Below are 21,462 nucleotides of genomic sequence, written 5' to 3'. Positions count from 1 at the left end.
CATTAAAGCAAACCAAGAATAAAATCACAGCTTTCCATACTTCATTATATGTAGTCATCTGCGCAAAACCACAGCCATGAGGTGATACCATTCAATTAAAATGAAGAAATGAATAAATCATAAAAGAAAAAAAACACTTACTAAATAAATAAAACAACAAACCCCCTCTGCTGACATGCACAGCAAGAGCCAGAGAAAACTCTCTTGCTATTTAGCGAGGGAACATTAGTAATTCTGTTGCGACGTGTCAGTAGAAGTGTTGATATTGTGAATACATTAGTAGAAGTGTTGATACTGTGAATAATTAATGGTGTTTAAATTGAAGATGCACTGTAGTGCAGATGCCCAAGGACAGCATAATGTAAAGGCTCCACCGATCTGTTCACTTCCATTTCAAAACACATAACACTCCAATCAATTTGGAGAGATAACAGTGACCCAAATAGAGAACACTCCTTCTTTGAAGTGAGAACATCTCCAGATATATGCACACACACACTCATTCACGCACACATCTAGTCTCAAAGGAAATTATTCATGCCACTCAAGACCAGCACCTTAGCCCTACGCCTGCTTCAAAAATCCACTTCCACAGCACACTTATCAGACAGAGAGCGGGAGGAGAATCGGGGAGAGAGAGAGAGAGAGAAAGAGGGGGAGAAAAGAATGAGATCACACTCATTTATTGTGGGCTGAGCAGGAGGGAGACATGGAGCAGACTAATATACAAAAGAACACTCGACTATGATGTATAATTAGGCATGTGTGTCTTTGTCCACACATTAACAGATGCCCATTTCCAAGCCCACCGGCAACTGAAGTTGGCTCAGGTTAAAGCCCTCTTTTCTCTCTCATAAAGCATTTTAAAGATTCACACATGAAACAGTTCAAATGGTCACAGGAGTTTTAGAGATGCAGGGAAAATCAATGTTGAACCTTTTTAAATGGGTCACGATGTAGATAAAATAATGTGGGCACAAATGGCCTGTGCAAAAGTTCTGACACATTTTATGTTTATATGTTAAACTATGGTTACATAAAAATGTCTTTGTTCCCAGTAGAGGTTTATAATATATATATATATATAATATAATATTATAAATTAAGTCACTTAAATGTGATACTGTGAATGTGATATTGTGGTACTACAAAATACACAATATGTATCACAATATTTGATTTTCATGAAACTAAGGTTTGCTAAAAAGCTAGAATAGACAAAATTTACACAAAAAATAAAAAAAATGTATGATGATCTTCATTTTACTAATAAAGTATATTAAAATGCAGATTACTGCTATGATGGTAATATATCATCATATTACTCACCCCTATGCTAACATGTTTGACCTTAATACAATGCATAGTGCCAGGCTGCTTACTAGATCTCTGTTCCAGGTCCAGTGAAGCTCACAATGAGGAGGATCTGATGAAGGTTCAGTAGGTCTGTGAGTGTGTGCAGTGACCCTGCAACCCACCAGACTGCAGTAATTAAGGGTCAGTGTGTGTTTGCATGCACACTGTCTGCCACACATGGAACAGCATGTGTGATGGGATTAATCAGTTCTGTTTAATCTCTCTCCACACTTTGTTCCATCAGTTCTTCAAATCTGTCCTGCATTTCTCAGCACCACAACTTAACAAAGTGGACTTGTTCAAAAGACAGTTCCACACCCCCAGCATTCTCTGCAGCAAAAGGCAGCATTGTGTGTTTCTATGTATGTGTGTGTGTGTCAGTGACAGCTGCCTGAGGACAGGCCAGCTGTATGCCACATTTCTACTGGACGCGCATGTGTTTCCCCACCAGTCTCTCAGTCCTCAAGGTCTGCTATTGTCCTGCTTTCCTCACCAAAACAAACACACAAATAACTGCATTTACACACCAACACACATATACAGTACTGTGCAAAAGTCAGAGACCCCCCCTTAATTGATTTAATTTCCATTCAGAATGGCCACTGAGTACACACACACACACACACACACACACACACACACACACACACACACACACACACACACACACACACACACACACACACACACACACACATTCTAAACCGCTTATCCTTCTCAGTCACAGTGGGGTGCTGGAGCCTATCCCAGCTGTCATTGGGAGGTGGGCATGATACACCCTGGACAGGTCGCCAGTCCATTGCAGGGCAGCCGCTCAGTATGTTATTCATTTTTAGCAACAGGAAAAAAAGCAAGAACACACAAGTCTCAACAGATAAATATGATATCAAGATCTTCAGCATTTCTTTAGTATCAATGCTTTGCCTTTATTATAGCTTTCAGTCTTTTAGAGAAGCTTTTTTTCAGTTTTTCAATTAAATCTCTTTGTCTACACTTTTAAAGTTCAGTCTCAGAAGGTGGTTGCATTTTCTCACAGCCCAAGTAATCCCAAACACATTCAATTATGTTGAGGTTGGGACTCTGGAGTGGTCAGTCTATTGTACAGCTTCTTTTCCTTGTTTCTTTCAGATTCATAGTTGAGTTGTCCTTTCTCAGTGGAAGGATGGACTGAAACATCTGTGTTTTTTCAGATCTGAAGCATAGGTGGAGTTTGATTATCTCCTCTCTCTCAAACATGAAAGTTGAAGGACTGTTTATCTAATGGGGACTCCTGCTGTTAGGAGTCCAACGTTTTCTTTATCTTTTAAACATCTTTTGGCTTCCGTTTAGAAAACTCCTGTTTTAACATTTATTTTCCATTGACATTCTCCTTCTTTATGCAAGTGGATTTTCTTATATCTTTTGCACAGTGATGTGGATCATTACACAGCAGTCGTTAAGTAAATAAAGTTGATTATACAAGCCTCCTACTGACATTAGAACAGCACTTGACAGAGAGCATGCTGAGTTTGTTCTGTCATAAAGCTAACTTAATGCCAGACTGTCACGCAAGCACATGTCAATATTTGCCACCAGTGACATGTTAACATTAAAGGGCCCATATTCTACATTCTTCTTGTATTTTATACATGTCTGTCCTTAATGCCCACTAACATTTGGGGTTTGAGTAGCAAAAAAAAACAACAACATGTCTTTATCCCTTTAGCTTAAACTGGCTGCTTTTGTTACGGTGCCTTTAAGACTGATATGTAAATGACTTTTGTTCTCATTAGCTGTCTGTATTGTTCCTCATTGACCTCTGAAGTGGTGCTGTCATTCTGTAGTTGCCTTCACGCCCATATTAAGAACTCTGAATTACTTTCTCTGAATCATCAGATTGTTAAGAAGTCAAAATACGAATATTGCTACATGCACGCTAACACTGCTCCACAATGAAGTGACATTACAAGACTGGCAACATCAATAAAATACTCCACAAAAACCAGTGGGTTTTGTCATATGTCAGTGAAGTTGCTTTGGCAGTAGCAGTCTACAGTTTAAGTAACTGATGTTATAGCTGGTGTTGCTGTGATAGTGCTAAACTGAAATAGTGGGTATCCTTTCTTTCTTTTTTTCTTACTTTTACTTTTTGTTCCATGTGCATAAGTGTTAGCTAGCCTGTGGCATGTATGTAATATTATTTGTATTTTGACTTTGTTTACCACAGGACATGATGCAGCTTTTGAAGAGGCCATTCGTTTTTCTCATGAAGAAATCTACTTAAACCCAGAGCTCCTAACACAGGTATGAGGCTGACTACAGATTATGTTTGACTTCAGAAGCTGATTTAAAAAGCAGTCCAAGCTGGAGCACTTCTTGTCATTTCAATGTGAACTGCTGCAGACTGAATGGGCAGATTTATTTAAATGCGCTGTTGTGACATCACAAAAACAATAAATACAAAACAGACTGTTTCTGAAGCTAAGTTTTCATATGGACCATATGGAATGCAGAAGATGGGGCACATTTTGAAACTTAAACAGTGTATTTACGTACTACATCAAACTCTTTTTTTCAAGGAAAATTAGATTTTCCATGATGAGGCCCTTTAAATGTATTTATGATAAACTACGTATTTTGATTTTGGACAAAGTGATGCATAATAATTCCCCATTCAAAAGCACAAATGGATTTTAGGGAACAGGCCAGAGCCCACAATATGAGTAGCAGTATGTGCCAAATCTAAAACTTCAAAGAACCATGGAGGGGGCTGGTTTGTGTGGTTTGGATGCATGAGCAAAGGCAAGCTGTTTGCTACAAGGCTTCAGTCGAGAGATTTCATTGCACACTCATGAATAGTATGCGTGATTCATCAACAGCAATGCAAGCAATCCACCGAGGAATGTGGACGTGCATGTCACCAGCTTTCTGCAGAATCTCTTTGGGCACAGAGAAATGTACGATGATAGCTGTTATTCTTACAGAACCGACAGCGAGAGCGAGAAATATTTCAGGGACCGAATCAAAGTAACAATTTGATTCAAGTGTGCCTTAAAAACTGCTTTAGATATTCATCCCAGCCATACAAATCCAAAGAGATGATGAAACATCTTTCCCTTTCTACTCTTGATTCCAGATTCTGCCATTTCTCCCTCCATCTGTCCCTCAAAGGCTTGCCAAAAAGACCCCCCCATCCCTCATCTTCCCTCATCCCTGGACTTTCGTGGAAGATGAGTGACAGAGACAGAGAGGGAGAGAGAGAGAAATGGACAGACAGGCAAAAATACTGGGCCTTGGGGAAGGTCCTGAAAAATGTCCTTGTGTTACGCTTCTTTCTGTCCCCCCAGGAATCTGTCCCCCTGCTGTGTGTGCCGATGTGGTGTTAAGTTCTTAGAACTACACCATCTGCCCTGTATCCCACACAACCAAACAGTGACCGCGCCCACCAAACTGTCTGTCAGCGCTCATTCATACAGTATGTGATAAATGTGAGAGACATCTGAAATGCTTCTACAGTCTGTAAATGCTTCAAAAATAGAATCATATATATACCAGCTAGGATCTAACAAATCAATGCCATCATCAATACTCATCTACTGCACATAAGCAATGTACAGTAATAATTAAGATGCACAAGGATTTTAGAATCATTTAATTACTGGCAGATAACATAAAAAACATTGGCATGAGCCAAATTTTATATATTTGACTGATATTTCAAACCGATATTTGATGATGTATTTATTGCATATTTAAGGAGCAGAATGTGTAGGCAATGCAGGGATACTCCACTAAAATATCTGCATTTTCTTCATTATTTATTCATTATTTTGTAGTCTCTACAGATAAATATAATATTTCTTTATTTACATAAGTATTATAGTCTTTATATGTACAGTTTACTGCCAGTTTACTGGCATCGTCAGATAAGTACATGAAAAATATCGGACATCAACACCAGCCATAATCCCTATATCAGTGCTTCACTAGTAAAATCAGTGCATCTCTTTTAATCTCTAATGTTATGAGACAGGGTTAATTATGTTCTGTATGCAGCCGTCCAGTGAATGCACCACTGATCCCAGTCCAGAAAGTGTCATTGTGGTATTTTAGTGTCCCAAACTGCCTTTCCGAACAGGAACATGCCTGAATGGAGCAAGAAGTCACATATAAGTCGCATTCTATTATTACTCTGGTAAAACAAATCAATAATAAGAGCTCACTCAGAAAGAGATCACAGCACATCCAACAATAAAGGAAATTTCTAGCTTCAAATTACATTTTACTGCCCAACATAGACATGTACATATCAAGACTACTTTGGCAGTAAGTTTAAATGACTTGAAGGGGCCACTGCCTAAGTCTTTGAATGTACCGCCAGTAAGATGTTTGGTGTGATAAGGTTAACACAATTAGTTCACTCATAGCGTATATGCTTCAAAAACATTCAGTTTAATTACTTCTTACTCATAGCTCCTCGAAACAAGCAGCAGAGTTCTGTCAAAAATCAGATCTAAACTTTCAAACAAAACCAAATCTGTGCTTGTACGCATAGCAGAGATATTATATGATGATATGAATTTATGGCATTACTGTATATATTTTTCTTTTGAATACGAACAATAGTTTTTGTTTTTTGTTATTGTTTGAAAAAATGAAACACAATCAGAAAGCAGAATGTAAACTGAAGGTAAATGTAATTCAGTAAGTAATTAATCCTGTCATTACTTATAAATAACTAGTGATGCCTAGATCCAAAATTCTGGGTTAGTATTGTCATTGATACTCTCCATATTAAACGGATTGGATATCAGTCGTATGTGACCGATCCACTCTGGATACAGTTTCTTAGTCGTGGTCCTTACAAAATTGCACCAGAACTGCTAAATAAATAAATACATAAATAAATAAATAACTAGTAGATTAAATGTATAATGTGTTAGTATGTGTTAGCCTCTACTCCAATTTATGTTTATGTACTTGGCTACTACAAAACATGAGGACCTAATTAGTTATTTAATTGTAATTTTTCTGACCAATACTAGAACTGTGACTTAAAGTGCTATTATTTTCTATAAATTAATACTTCACACCTACAGGTCACCAGCTCAGTTTATTAGGTTAATTATCAGTGCTTAAAGCTTATTAGCAGTGCTTAAGACAACACTGTTGACAATATAAGCTAAAGTTTAAAATGCCATGTTTAAAATTGCGATTTCAGTACATGAAAATGGTTAATCTTTTAGCCAAAGGTAGGAATTGGTACTGTTGTACAGAAAAAGTTGGATCAGTGTATCTCTACAGTAAATGTTAATCAAGTATATAGTAAACCAACTGCTTCTGAGTGTGAACACTATTAACAAATATGTGGAGATGCTCAGCAGGCGCTGCACTACAACAGATAGGCCTCAAACCCCTTGTAGTCTCCTGTGACAGCACAGGTACCCAGTTAATACAGTTTACAGCACAGGGCTACGATGGCAGAAGCACAGGGAGATGGCACTGGCCTGCTAAACCCCAGAGTTGGCCGGCCATTGAGGGACAGCCAGCCAAAGCCTGCCCTACTCTCCTCATTAATCATTCATTCAGTCTCACTCCATTAATCATGAATGAAAAACAAGTGCTAGAGAGAGAGGGAGAGACAGGGAGAGCGCGCGTGCGAGAGAGAGAGAGAGAGAGAGAGAGAGAGAGAGAGAGAGAGAGAGAGAGAGAGAGAGAGAGAAAGAGAGATGAGGAACGGAAGCACGCTTGGAGTTATGGCAATAAACAGCAGTGGGATTTTATCTTTTTCCCTTTTCCCCTCATTTTATCATACACCTATATGACCTACCATCATCTTTCTGAATTGCTTTTTCTTTCTCCATGTTTTGTCTGTATCTCATGCAGATTTCACCTGATTCTCTCTTTCTCTGCAAAATGCACCCCACCCCCACACCCCTGCTGTTCTGCAAAGCCACACAGCAAGTTGAATGTGCTGTATAAATGCTCTTTGATTGGCTCCAGCTGCTTGAGGGAATGATATTGGCATTAGCAGGAGGAGGGGTCCGCCACTTCTGAATAATGCACCTCAAACCTGAACCTGTCAATCACACAGAGTGTATGAGACTAATCAGCTTTGCAGCTTCTCATTGGTCCTAATTGCTCCAATACTCTACTGTCTTTGTTCATCAGTGTGGCGCTTCTTCAGCCACGTCATGCCAGGTTTCATTATATAAATCAGTCCTGATTTCAGCCATCTTGAGTTCTACAAGGATGTCAGGATTGGTATAATTTCAGTGTGTCACTGAGTGAAGTGATATTACACCAGTCACGTTCACCATTAACACTTGAAAATGGCCTTACTGACATCAATAAACATGTAGATATCATGCTTCCTGACAGTAGACAGTCACATCAGTGTGGTCATGCAGATGTCTAGAAGACCTACACTTGAAATGTTTCAGAATCTTCAAAATGAGACCTGATTCAAAACACTAGCAGTGTACATTCAATACTTTTTCAATACAGCATCAGGTTTCTTTTATACACTAATGAAAACATTTCCACACGCTAGCTAAATCTTCCCAAATCACACAATGCTACCAGGGTAGGAAGGGTAAAGGCTAGAACATGCTTGCTTTGAGATATGTGAAGCCAATACATCTTTTCAAACTGCTGCCAATGCAATTTCTGTATACAGATGATTGCGCCTGGAGGAGAAAGCTGACAGTTGGCTGTGTTGGTTAGCATTGAGAGAGCGAGGCCTATTATGCTGTCTTGGACTCCTAACAACGGATGGCTGTGGCATCGCTGGAGACTGAACTCGTGATTCAAAGATGACAGGGCCAATGCTTGTTGAAGCTCCAGGTCTGAATTATTTTGGCTGAAATAATTCACTTCTGTTGGACTGCATGAATATCTTAATTAATAAAGACACCAGCAGTAGGAGTGGGCAATGTGACAATATTTATCATTATCCTGCTAAATTACATCACGTTATCATGGCACATTTTGCCTTTGTGACACATATTGTGAATCATCATGCAGTGATGCAGTGACTTACTGCAAGAGAGTATAACTGCTCTGGTTACACTGTATTTAATGCTATATGGTATGTAAAATGTAGAATAGAAATGATTGTGGTTGATTGCGGCTGCGTCTATAGTATTTTTTAAAACATGGCACTGCTCGTGTTGCCTGGTCCTACTTATCAAAAAAATAAAAAAATACTGTCACACAGTTTATCATGTATTGTGGAAATGTCTTTGTCATAATGTCATACTTTTACTACACTGCCTACTCCCAACACAGAGTAACACTCATCTGAAGCTGTGATTGCTCAGGATGCTGATGACACACAATAAAAAATCTTTTCATTGTAAATAAGTGATGTTAGTATTTTTAAGGCCAGTCTAGATCTAGCAGATCAGCCAATGTACAAAAAAGCTATTTATTATTAAGGCAGTTACCCCTAAACTAGGAAAAAGTGAATATATTTAGTGGCACCTGATGCTGCTTACTGCTTACAGTGCATTTCAGTCTGGAGATTTAATCAGCAACACAACAGAACACCCCCCTCCACACACTATCTATACAGATAATTGTTTCATGGCAGGGTGATCAGTCACTGACTGTCACTTTAGTCACAACTCAGCAAAAAACATGCATTTCCTTTGGGGAATTTTCTGGCACTCATCTGATTTCCATTGGAGCATCAGGAAGTTAAACATGCCTGCAGCAGCCCGGATTGATTCCACATGATCAGTCCCTGGTTACCACAGAAACAGGGGATGCTGCTGACAAGGGTTGAATGAAAGGAGTGGAAGGAACAGCAGGATGCATTTCAGGAAAAAGGGATATCTGAGAAGAAAAAGAGCAGCACAGTCTGACTTGTAGGTGGAAAAGAGGATAAAAGGTGAAGTCTCAAAGGAGCAGATGATGTTTTACTCCTCCTTAAAGCACTGAAATGCTTCTGAACAAGGTTCATAAACTCTCACTACTAGAATATATCATTGCATCTTTGCTTTACTAGACACAAACATTCTTGGGCCTATAAAGTGATGTATTAGATTTTTTTTGGTCCAACAACCTTTAAAAATGAATAAACCAACAGACATTTTCAAAATACTCACAAACTGAAACTATATGGACATTAACTGCTACTTTATGTTGAGATAACAAAGTCATGAGGAAGAGGTAGCCCGGCTGTAGACACGAGATACAAAGGCTTTTAAAGAATGCATTACATCACCGGCTGCTGTCACACAACCTGTTTTTGTGACTGACCGTAACAGAGCTGTCTCTAATAACAGATTAAAGTAAATCTCCTGCCTGCCGTATTCTGCTGAAGTTCTAAAGAAGCCCTAGAAATTGTGTGGGTGTTTGTGTGTTTAATTCTGTCACCCTGAACTCAAAAACACAGAGCACAAACAGAGATCAAGCAGCAGTGTGTGGATGGGTAGCGTGTGCACTGCCCACTGCTCCACCTATTTCCATCACTGTCGGCCACTATCACACACTTCTCCATTCCGCTGTCAGCATTACTCTTTTTCTGGACTTCAATGTCACAGCAATTTTCTCACCTTTTCACACTTTTCACTTGAGTAAATCTTTGAGTCACACTGTGCACTCAGATTCATCCTAGGCTTGTCACGATTACTCAAACACAAACTCCTTTGAAAAATTATCAATTCAAATTTACACTGTCTGTGTAGCAATAAGTTACATTAGTTGGCAGTTTACAATAAGAACCAGATCTTGAAAGCTAAACAACTATCAAGTATTCAGACTTTGGATATTTACAATGACTATATTATGATCTGTTTAAACCCAAAGAATATTATTGTTTGAGGTGGTAACATGTAAAACAAATGTACAAAATCATTATTTATAGGTTTTTTATTGGGATGTGGCTGTTCCAAGCTCCTAAATATCAACTTGTGAGACTAACATCTACATTTTATTTTTATATTTTTGTAACATTTTTAAAAGATCTTTTTGATTTCTTTTAAAGTGAAGACTGGTCATTTCACTACAGAAACACAGTTTTAGTCCATGGGCAGAGCCTTTGTAGCTACACCCCTGCATTTTAGACCAGGAAGTGAGACTGGATCCCTGTCCCTCAAGGCCACATGGTGAGTCTGAAAGTCAGCATGTCACCTTAAGCATGGACACTATCAAAACATATTCTCTGTAATTAACGTTTATTGTATTTTTAATTTAAAAATATATTTTATTTGGATACAGCTGTTCAGAGCTGTGTCTGCTAGTCATGGGAAGCGTTTTTGTGGTATGCTGAAAATGAGCTAAAATTGTCACTATTTGGTAAAGTTTTGGTGGTGTTGGAGGCAAAATTATTAGTTTTTGAAACAAAATTGATCCTTTTTGGAGTGCAATAACAGGGGGAAAACAATACATGCAAAAGAAGTCTCAATGATTTTTGGTAGTCTAGATTAATGCATTAACCTCGAGCTACATATACGCATTTGGGTTTAAGGTATTACTATCTATGCCAAGGTGTATATCCAATTAAGCATTTTGGAATCTTTGAAAGCTTCTGATTCTATTATTGTTCAGTTAAGAATATTTTTATTATTTAATTAACTACATTATTATTATAAATTATAATATCATATTATTATTATAAATAATCAGTGGATCCCTCACTGATTATTAAAGTTAATAACGATGGCCCACCATACTTCTCTCTCTCTTCTGTCTGTCATCTGCTGTTCCACATTTCTTACCCCCTCCCTGCCCTTACGCACAGAGCAGAGGGTAAACAAGGTCTTCAGTTCACAATTAGAGCTGTCAACTTATGTTACACAAACACAAACACACACATGCGTCCCTCTCTCTCATGGTGATAACCTGCTCTGACAGCAGGTCTGGTGAGGAGGCTATAAAAACAATAGGCTGGTGCCTACCAGGAAGTGGTCACTCTCTGGGCCAGCCGGTCAGTCTACAATCAGTAGGTGTGGTCGATGCTCCAGATTAACCTGTGAGTGTGTGTTTCAGTGTTGGGGTTAAGGAGGTCAAGGGTAACCCCACCAAAAAGAAAGGGAGGACAGCACTCAAATGTTGCTAGCTTAGCAAAACAACATGATTGAGTAGCTCTGGGTCAAGGAGAGCTAACAGTGTTCTAGACAAAGACAGAGTCAGTTAGGACTGGCGTGTTTACTTACTTAAACGTGACTACTTGGTGCTAAAAAACTGTAAAATTCTGTGAATAAACTGGATATGATCGGTTGGTGGTTTGGGTGACCATAATGCATATTTTAATTGAATTATTGTTAATAAATTATTGTTAATTTGCTAAACATAGAATATTGGAGAAAAAGACTGTGGTCTGTGCAAAAGTTATCACACATTTTATATTTTATGTTTAATGTTTTTTCCACTGTGTTAACTGAAAACACTGCAAATTTTGGAGAAACAATGTCATATAATTTTGTTCCCTGCAGAGGATAAGTTAACTTATTTTCACCAATAAGTTTGCATGTTCTCCCCTTGTTTGTGTGGGTTTCCTCCCATTGTCAAAAGACAGGCCAACTGCCACTAGGTGTGTGTGTGTATGAATGTATATGCCTTTGCGTCTGCCCTGCGATTGACTGGTATCCTGCCCTCTGCCAATGATCACTCCAGCACCTCCCCCATGACCCAGAAGGATAAGTGGTTTAGAAAATTTCACTTCATGAAATCATTAATTTACTTATAATTAATACCTAATAATAATCAATGGTGACAGGCCTAAGGTCAGTACGTGAGGCAGGTAACAAATGTCTCACCAAGAGTGAACACACAAACACATACACAGCCATGTGCATACACACACTCTCAAAGCCTGAAGGGTAAATGCACCTTTAACTGTTGACTCAACAAGTTCTGTATAAGCCTTAGGCTCTTCCCTTCAGAGTAATAAGCACCAGCATATGGTACACAGTCCACAAGCACCACTCATAACAGCTTTAGAAAATACAGCTGACTGTGAAGCTACAGCACAAACTACTGCACAATAATCTCTCTTCCTCTTTCTCTCTGTGTGTGTGTGTGTGTGTGTGTGTGTGTGTGTGTGTGTGTGTGTGTGTGTGTATGCATGGTTAAAGGTGGCAGGTTGATTCAGGAGGGATAAAGAGATAAAAACTCCAGGAAGTGTCCTCATCTGCAAGCCAGAGATATACAGCTCAGTAATGAGAGAGAGAGAGAGAGAGAGACAGAGAGAGATAGAGAGAGAGAGCGAGAGAGACAGAGAGAGAGAGAGAGAGAGAGAGAGAGAGACAGAGAGAGATAGAGAGAGAGAGCGAGAGAGACAGAGAGAGAGAGAGAGAGAGAGAGACAGACAGACAGAGAGGACACAGCTGGTTTAGAGATGGATGTAAGGTCCTCAAGTCCTGAATGGGTAGGAAACGTTTTGTATAGTTTCACAATAGAGAGATCAGCACACAATATAACTGCAAGCACAACAGTCCTTACTAGTAAAGACTAAGACTAAATCTAACAGCACTGCTGTCATACAAAACTCACAAGTCACTCTCTTGCTTGTTTTCTCTCTCTCTCTCTCTCTCTCTCTCTCTCTCTCTCTCCCTCTTTGGCTCCTCCTCTCTTGGAGCTTGCTGGAACTTTTCGGTAAAGTGTTTCATGTGTCCTCTCACCAGATCCACTTTTACTCTCCCAAGTAAAAAGCACACTTATGTCGTTTTCATTTTACTTCCCTTTACTCTCTGCCCGCTACTGCACAAATCAACAAGCTTAGCTTAGATGTTTTCAGCCCAGAGTGTATGAAGACAGTGGGTTCTGGGAATTATGCCAGCCTTGCGTATATATTCCACTTTGAGCATCCTTGTTTATCCTCCACTTATATGACTGTATGTGGATATAGAAAACATAATACATTTACACTTTCACAGTCAATTTCCATTTCTGACTGCCTCCAAATGTGGTCTGTGTGATCCGATCATAACCCAGTCACAATGATTCCTACAGTTGTTAAGTGAAATCTCAACCTTTGCCAAAGCACCATAACATAATACTATGTCACACATACTGAGCAGTCATTTCTACTCCTCTTCCACCAAACACACTCACACTCAGCTACTGTACTGTACACACACACTCTAACAGCATGTTGCTCGGTAGTTGGCTGGCCATCAGTCACCAAGCATACAATACAGTGTAGGGACAAAGAATGACCTTAAGTGAACACACATACACATCAGTGTGCTCTGCTGCTCTTCATCTCCTGCCAGGTCTGCACAGGAATAAAATGTGAATGCAGTGCCAGATCTGTAAGACTCTGTAAGACTTTGATTGAAAAGCCAAAAGTGCAAAGTGTGTCTTTTTGTGTTTATGCATGCTGTGTGGTGTGTGTGTGTGTGTGTGTGTGTGTGTGTGTGTGTAAGAGAGAGAGTGACAACATGTGAGTCATTTCTTTACATCTTTGTGTGTGTGTGTGTCCATTTACGCCTGTAATTCAGCTTGAGGTCACAATGTGAAGGTGGTCTTTAAACTACATAACTGAGACAATCAGTGATAATAAATGTATATTTTCATTCTTTGAACTAAACAAAAAACATGCTATTTTTAAACAACAACAACCATAACAAAGATTTGCTCCAAAATGCAAACTGTGATCTGATGCCAATCATAAAGTAGGGTTACACTAAAGCTGTGGGGTTGCAGTAAAATGAAGAAAATAAAAAGGCACATGAGAGAATGATAATTAAAAAAGCTATTTAATTGTGCGGTAAGTGTTTATTTGGTCAAATGCACTTTTTGTATTTTAGAACAAATAAAATTTACACAATAACTGGCATTTTATGCATGTCAGTGTGCTCCATCAACCATTTCCAAACCTCTCCTTGAAAAAGTGTAGTATTAAGCCACTATAATTCAATAACTGGTATGAAAAAGCATTACTTTTTAATTAAATTAATGCAACATTAAATTTAATCAGGTGTTAAATTTTTACAATGGGTCATTCTGGAACCAAACCTGTGTTCTTCTAAATATCAACCTATATCTACAATATATCTTCTGTTTCGAAAACAAGACGTTCTTGTTCATTTCTGCTGTTTATGTGTTTATTTGTATCTATTCTAAAGTATTTTTACTGGCACAAATTGCCCAGATAAAAGGATATAAACAATTTTTTAGGTGCCAAAGACTTTTGCAGAGCACTGTACATCATCAAATGCTGGTGTGAAATATTGGTGTCATTGTGCAATACTACTGAACACAGTAACATCTGCCTATCCTGTAAATTAGGGGTGATGTGGTAAAAATAAAACATCATAATATTTCAAGACTTTTCTAACAATATGTGTGTTGAAAATGACTTTTCATGATGTATGTGACCAAGTTAGATTCAATTTAATAGAACTGTTAAACATTTTCATGATACATGTTCTAGAAGTACTGATGATAGCCAGAATAGGCTCAGAAAAGTTTATTAAAATAACAGTAATATATCTTCATGTTGCCCACTCTTATTCTAGATTGTACAATCAATTTGATCAAATTGCTAACATAGAAATGTGATGGAGTTTTGAACCATGTTATAACTATAATTGAATTAAACTGCTGTGAGATTTACATGCTTGAGTTGAGGTTGTTTGAACAAAACTAAACTGTACATATAGAAATCTATACCGATGATCTTTAGACACCCATGATCTTCAGGAAATGCAACTTTAAGAAGCCAGTACTTTCTGCTCTGATTAAAGCACCTCTTCTTTAAACTACAGAGAGGCACACGCTTGTTCCAGTGCCAGTCTCCACACACTGAGCTGCTATGTGGTCTGGCACCAGCAGAGAGAGCAAACCACTTCAACACATTGACCAACACCATATTAGCATTCCATCGATCACTATACCCACAACCACTGAAGCTACACCATTTGCTGCTAGCACTCAATGCTGAACTTCATGCTAGCTTTAGCTTAGCGTTACAGACTTCAAAAGCTCAGCACTCTGACGCTGTGTGAGCCCACTTTGAATCTGTTTCTAGTCGGGGCAGTTAGCGTCTCCTCCAGAGAGCAAGGATTAACAGGCTTTAGACTCAGTGGGAGCAAAAGAGAGGGCAGGGGTGAGAGAGACATAGAGATAGGGGGAACATAGATAGAGACTGAAGACAGAAAACAGACAAGAGAGACGGAAAGAGAGAGAAACAGAGAGAGAATAGGCAGAAAGAAAGAAAGAAAGAAAGAAAGAAATAAAGAAAGAAAGAAAGAAAGAAAGAAAGAAAGAAAGAAAAAGAGAGGAACAGGAAGGGAGAGAGACATTAATGACAATGGACGAATGAAGCTATGTCTTTTGGGTTAAAGGGGGGCTGTTTCCAGTCTCCTTCCTACGTGCCCTGTTTTTCCTCATCTTGTTGTGCTGCTGTAGAGACCTGTGTGTGTGTGTGTTTGTGGCTGTGATAAGCGTGCAGGCCGTCGCTAATCATGCTTGCCCTAAATTCGCCCGTGCTCAAGAGGATTACAGCAAGGAGCTCAGCCTACAGCTTTCATCACACACAACTCAGCAGGAAAAGCTAGCCTTCTGAGACCCCTCACATCACCTCTGTGAGTGTGCAGTCATGAGTGTGTGTATGTGTGTGTGTGTGTGTGTATGTGTGTTGATTCCAGAGAGTATTCATAAGCTCTCTGGACTGCAGTGAGTATAGCTGGAGTATAGCTAAGCGTAGTCTTCATGATCAGATACAAATAAATGGAAAAGATCTGTTGTGAATACTGGTTCTTCAAGGCTACCTCAAATATCACATATGACCCTTAGCTCTCAACATCTCAGGGACAGACTTGTCCTAATGTTTTGATCCTTACATTTTGAATGAGATGGAAATGATGAGTGAGAAGACAGCCTTTCTCTGATATTTTATGACTATGAAGCTCTCACTATTGATTCATTCTGAAGGCATGTGATTAAGAGTCATGAGCTGACTTTAAAGTTCATCTCATGCACAAAATAACCAAGCACTCTCAGTGGACGTTATAATGGTATAAAAGTGAATTTCAGCATGATGTTGTCTCATGCTAGGTATTTTGCTATACTGTTAAACTGTGCCAGACTCAAAAATTAACAGCCCCACCCCCAAGACAAATGTAACATGAACCTCAAGTCTATTTTGCGCTGCTTGCTGCATTTCATTAACAGTGTTGTGGTAGTTACTCAAAAACATAATCCATTATAAATGTCAAATTACATCTCTGAAACTGTAGATTACTTAAATTTTACAAAATTTTATTAAGTGGCTGCCTTTGTTAGCTGCAACAAAACACAATAAACTGCTCTTTTTTTCAGTAGTCTATTATTTTTATTATTATTAATTTTATTATTGTTATTGCTGTGTATCATATTGTTGTATCACTTTCGTCCAAATAATCAAAAATATCATAGTATAAATTTGAGCTCATACTGCCCACCCTCTAATTTACACACATCGAACCTAAACATTCCTACTCATTAGTGAGTGAGTCTTAAAGTGATACATATTGTGCATCGCACCACCAACTGCTCTTAATCTACCTGAAAACCATATCATCTCGCTTGCCATGCCTCATTAGGAAACCATAGTCATGTAAGACTACAACAGGGTTACAGAAGCACCAGCCAAAACATGCTTAAACTGCAATTATACACAATATGATCAATGCTCTTCCTTTATGCATATTACCCACAATGCCTTGGGCTGTAAACCACAAGGATAAATGGTAAATAGGTCACTGGCAACAGAAGAGCAATGAGAACAAGGTTCAGAATTTCAGAATATTCCTGGCAAGATTTAACCTGACCCACTTGCTGCTTTTTAATCTTCTGACCAACATTCCAGATCTAGTATTTATGAAGTGGATGCCTGTAAACCCCTGGACATGATCAAACCATCACTACTCCCCTGTCAAAACAGGATATTGACAGCCAAACCCAACAGTACACAAGAGTGTAGGTCAATCAGTGCACACAGAAGGACTTAATGCCCTTCTCCACACTAATGACTTTGCCACAGCTGTCAATCTTATGTTAAGGTCATCTGTGCAATTTGGCATGGCTATAAGCATACGGGGAAACAGGCAACATGCAATTCCACTCAAAAGTTTGGGGTTTCTTAACTGATTTCATTCATTAAAAAGCTATTTCTTTGAAGATATATGTATAAAGTGATTCTTCAATTAAACTAAATTCTTACAAGTTTAAACCTTTGTACTTGTATAAAAAAAACATTTTTGATGATATATAGCGCTGTAAATGATTTCATTTACAATGCCTCATATTTGTAAACTGCTAACCATCCATCCATCCATCCATTTTCTAAGCCGCTTCTCCGTCAGGGTTGCGGGGGGATGCTGGAGCCTATCCCAGCAGTCTTCGGGCGAAAGGCAGGATACACCCTGGACAGGTCGCCAGTCCATCGCAGCTAACCAAATGTCACTAATTAAATAGCTATTCATATTATTTTTGTGACAACAAATTCTAATAATAGAAAATTGTAGCCTATTATTTAATAACACTTCCAGATATATGTTGTCCCAAAATACTGTAAACTGTGAATAAACTACAAGTTTAAGTTTTGTTGTCTAGTTTAAAGCATTTCAGTCTACAATGTATAAGGTTTACTAAATAACAATTATTATCATGACAAGTGTACCCAAACCTTTTACCAACAACACAGACAACTGATGCACTTTTATAAGTGGTAAAGTGTAGGAAAAGAAGCATAAACAATAAAAAGAGGCATAAACAATATGTCTTCAAAAGTATACGAGCTGTGCAAAATTCAGTTTTTAAGATGCTGCTACTGTTTTTAGACATGCAACGTTTGTTCATTTTTAGAGATACCAGTATCAGTTTCAGAAACCACACACAGGGAGAGAACATCTACATGAGATAACCCCATTGACTAAAATAGCTACTCCCAGTGTTCAGCTACATGCTTCATTTTTATACTTCACAGGAAGTCATACTTGGTCCTAAACCACATTGACAAGCCTCAAATCCTTAATGAAGTGGGTTAAGATGTTTTTTCTGCATGTATTTACAGAAAAGATTTGGGTGACTACTGACTTCTAGCATTTCTTAGCAATGTTGTAGCCATGTAGCTTGAGTGCTAAACTAACAAAGTAAAATTTGGAGCCTAAACATGTCTTGGCTGAGCAACTATATCTGGGGTAAGTAAAAAACTGAGTAAATTAGACTTTGCTAAACCAGTCCTTTAATGTCTTGATGCAATTAGAGGCAAGCATGTGATGATTTAGGCATGTAGTTTACACAATTCTAATATGTAGGATATAGGGCTAGTTTCCAGGATTAAGCCCTAACGTAGACTAAAAAAAGATTTACAAAGCTGATTCATCATTGGTTGCAATTTACTCCAAGACTCACTGCAATGTATTCCAAGGCTAGGCTTAATCAGTGTCCAGGAAACCATTCCATTGTCTATTAACTACATTAACCCCTAATGCCTCCAATCATGCAAGTCAGACACACCTAGAGCGAAATAAAAATTAAAAACGGCCACCAAATATGTGTTGCCAGGGTTTTGTCCAGGCTTAAAGCGAAGAAACAATAGTAGGTCTTCACTGGGAAGCTTTTGTGGTCATCTGTCTAAAGAACTTTTACATTTTTATTCCTCTCCAAAGATCAGACAGAACAGGCCCTACAGTGTTTGATGGAAGTGACTAAAAATGGTGTACCACCGTCACAGTCCGCTTATACAGCTCGACAGCCTCAAAGTCATTTTCCGTTCCTCTGAAGAAGCCCTGTAAGCGTTTGGAAATAAGAGAAAGCTTTGTGTGTGCTTAAATGCTTCTTTCCATGTTTAATGTTCTTGGGTGAGTGGTGCAACAGGCAACCAACAGGTCTTAGCTGATGCTGTAAGGCATGTAAGAAGCAAGTGCCAAATTGAATGTGACTGAAATGGATAATGATGATACCCTGAAGAGAACAGCTCAAAATCTCACTGGCCTAAATCTTTTTGATGTCTATTTTTGGGCCACAATCCTTCAGAAAGGCCCAAAGCGACAAGAGCTACACTCCTTGTTGCTGAGCTCTAGTCTCAAGGCACTGGACCCCAGCACTCAGCCCTGAAGCTTTGCATTTCTGTCCCCTCGAAGCACATCACAGCAGGCTGAAGATGAGCTTAGGGCAGTGACAGTCACCACAGCTTGTACTGGAAAAAAAAAAACAAGTGGCAGCTGTATGGTCTGAGGTTTTAATGACCTACAGCTAGCATGACAAAAGTAAGTGCACTATGCTGTTAACCAGAGTGAAAATAATCATGAAGCAGAGCAGATTTAACCACTGATCCGCCATTTCCTACAATCTGATCTAAAATCTGAACAGTATCAATTTAGCCTCAGTAACAAAGGCTTGTGTGAAACACCATAGACTTAAACTTCTTCTGAACAGATATACAGTGCCATGTGAAAGTAATCAACCTTCTTAAAAGTCATCAGCATTTTCTGGAGTACATACTTTGCGTATAGTTTGAATAGTTAAGGCAGCCAGTATGTTTCAGTTTTATCTTAGATATCTGCAAATGAACTACTATTTTAGCTTTGAAAATTTATTGCGTTGGCCATAAAAAATGCTGATTGAAAAAAATGTTGATGCAAATGACTGAACACTTCTGCAAGGCATTTCAACATAAATCATATCACATATGCACATGATAATTTGGAAAATGATATTATCTGTCCAATATTAGAATTACAGCTGGTTATTACTTCTACCACACATGGAAGATTGGCATGTGACTATTAGAGCCAGACCATCATTAAATAAAAAGACATTTATTTTTTTAATTCTGAGAAGGCCCACAAGGCCCCGAGGGCTCCCCTCTGAAAATTAGAGGTTAATTTCTCCATCCAGTCAGGAACGCCACTGCTACACCCATAAGAGTGTTCATTTAAAATTAATATTAATTTTTACTTAACATCATAAGTAACTCTGAATGATTTATGACATTTAACTTTACTTAATTGTACATGCACACACACACACACACACACACACGTGTATATATCATAGTGTCAACTGTATCATAATGTATAATGTGTGAAGTACATGAACAAACCCCCTTCCCAAAACAAAAGGAAAGCCTGTCATTTAAATCTGCCTCCACAATAGTTTATCTCATGCATTTTGCCATTGGCAGCAGTCATGTTATCGGTTTAAGCATGTATAACAAGAATTCTCTGTGTGATACTGTGTTTCTTCTACTTTATAAAATATGCATGAAGCTTTCTTTATTGTTAGATGTGCTTTTTTAATGACAGCACATTGAGAACACAGTTTGGATTGCAAAGAGCTTCTTATTGTTTCTTTAATCAGAGTAGTAATAAAGCAATAAAGCATCAATGTGTTTCTAATTTGGTCCTAAATGTTTGTCTGTGAGACAATCTGAGTAAAATCTATTAATTTTCAGCTTTGTTAGATGTTTTTTGCATATTAAAATAAATGCAACAATAGCACTGAGAAAGTACATTATTAATGGAAAAGAAGGGTTAAATATATATAAAAAATGTTTAATTGTTGGCTATTATTATTGGTGTCAGCCAGCACAAGGTATTTGTTACCGGTTATCATTGTCTGCCCAGAACTTCTACATTGATGTATCCCTACCCATAACTGAACAAACGATAATGAGGTCACCTATATGGCCTAAAGATGTAAGGATACTGCACCCACACACAAGACAGGTATTGAGGAGGTGTTGGAAACACTACCTCAGCCTTATGATGTCATTAGGGTGAGTCCACAGTGACCCGACACCACAAAAAGCACATCACGTCTAAGGAGTGGCTACTCGTTCTCTCCATCAGTGTAAATTATTTACCTGCTTCTGTTCCGCTCTGCGCCCGAGTTGATGATGCCAGCGTTAAGTACACAAACTGACACACACACCCACAGAGCAGATGGGCCTTCGTGTGTGGCAATGACTCAGTTTCAGGATCAAGGCCCAATCACATTGTCCCCCTCCCCCACCTGTCTCTGCTCTCTCTTTCTCATTCTGTCTCTCTGAAATGCAAAGAAATTCTGCCAAAAACTCACTTGTTCAAAAATTGGTCAAGTGCTCCAGTTGGCATGCATATAAGATTATAAAGCTTCTGATCACAAAACTGATTATCTCCAACTCATCCACTCATTAATGACCTC

At 38.6% G+C, this 21,462-nt stretch overlaps 1 protein-coding gene across 2 annotated transcripts in view; it reads right to left on the bottom strand.

Moving 5' to 3' along the window:
* Window positions 1-21,462, bottom strand: part of sema4f (sema domain, immunoglobulin domain (Ig), transmembrane domain (TM) and short cytoplasmic domain, (semaphorin) 4F) — an 82,358-nt gene that overhangs the window by 14,522 nt on the left and 46,374 nt on the right. The gene's annotated exons all lie outside the window — the stretch shown is intronic.

The sequence above is a fragment of the Pygocentrus nattereri genome, chromosome 2, assembly GCF_015220715.1.
Source record: "Pygocentrus nattereri isolate fPygNat1 chromosome 2, fPygNat1.pri, whole genome shotgun sequence".
Classification (NCBI taxonomy): Eukaryota; Metazoa; Chordata; class Actinopteri; order Characiformes; family Serrasalmidae; genus Pygocentrus; species Pygocentrus nattereri.
This window is presented reverse-complemented; position numbering and strand designations above follow the sequence as displayed.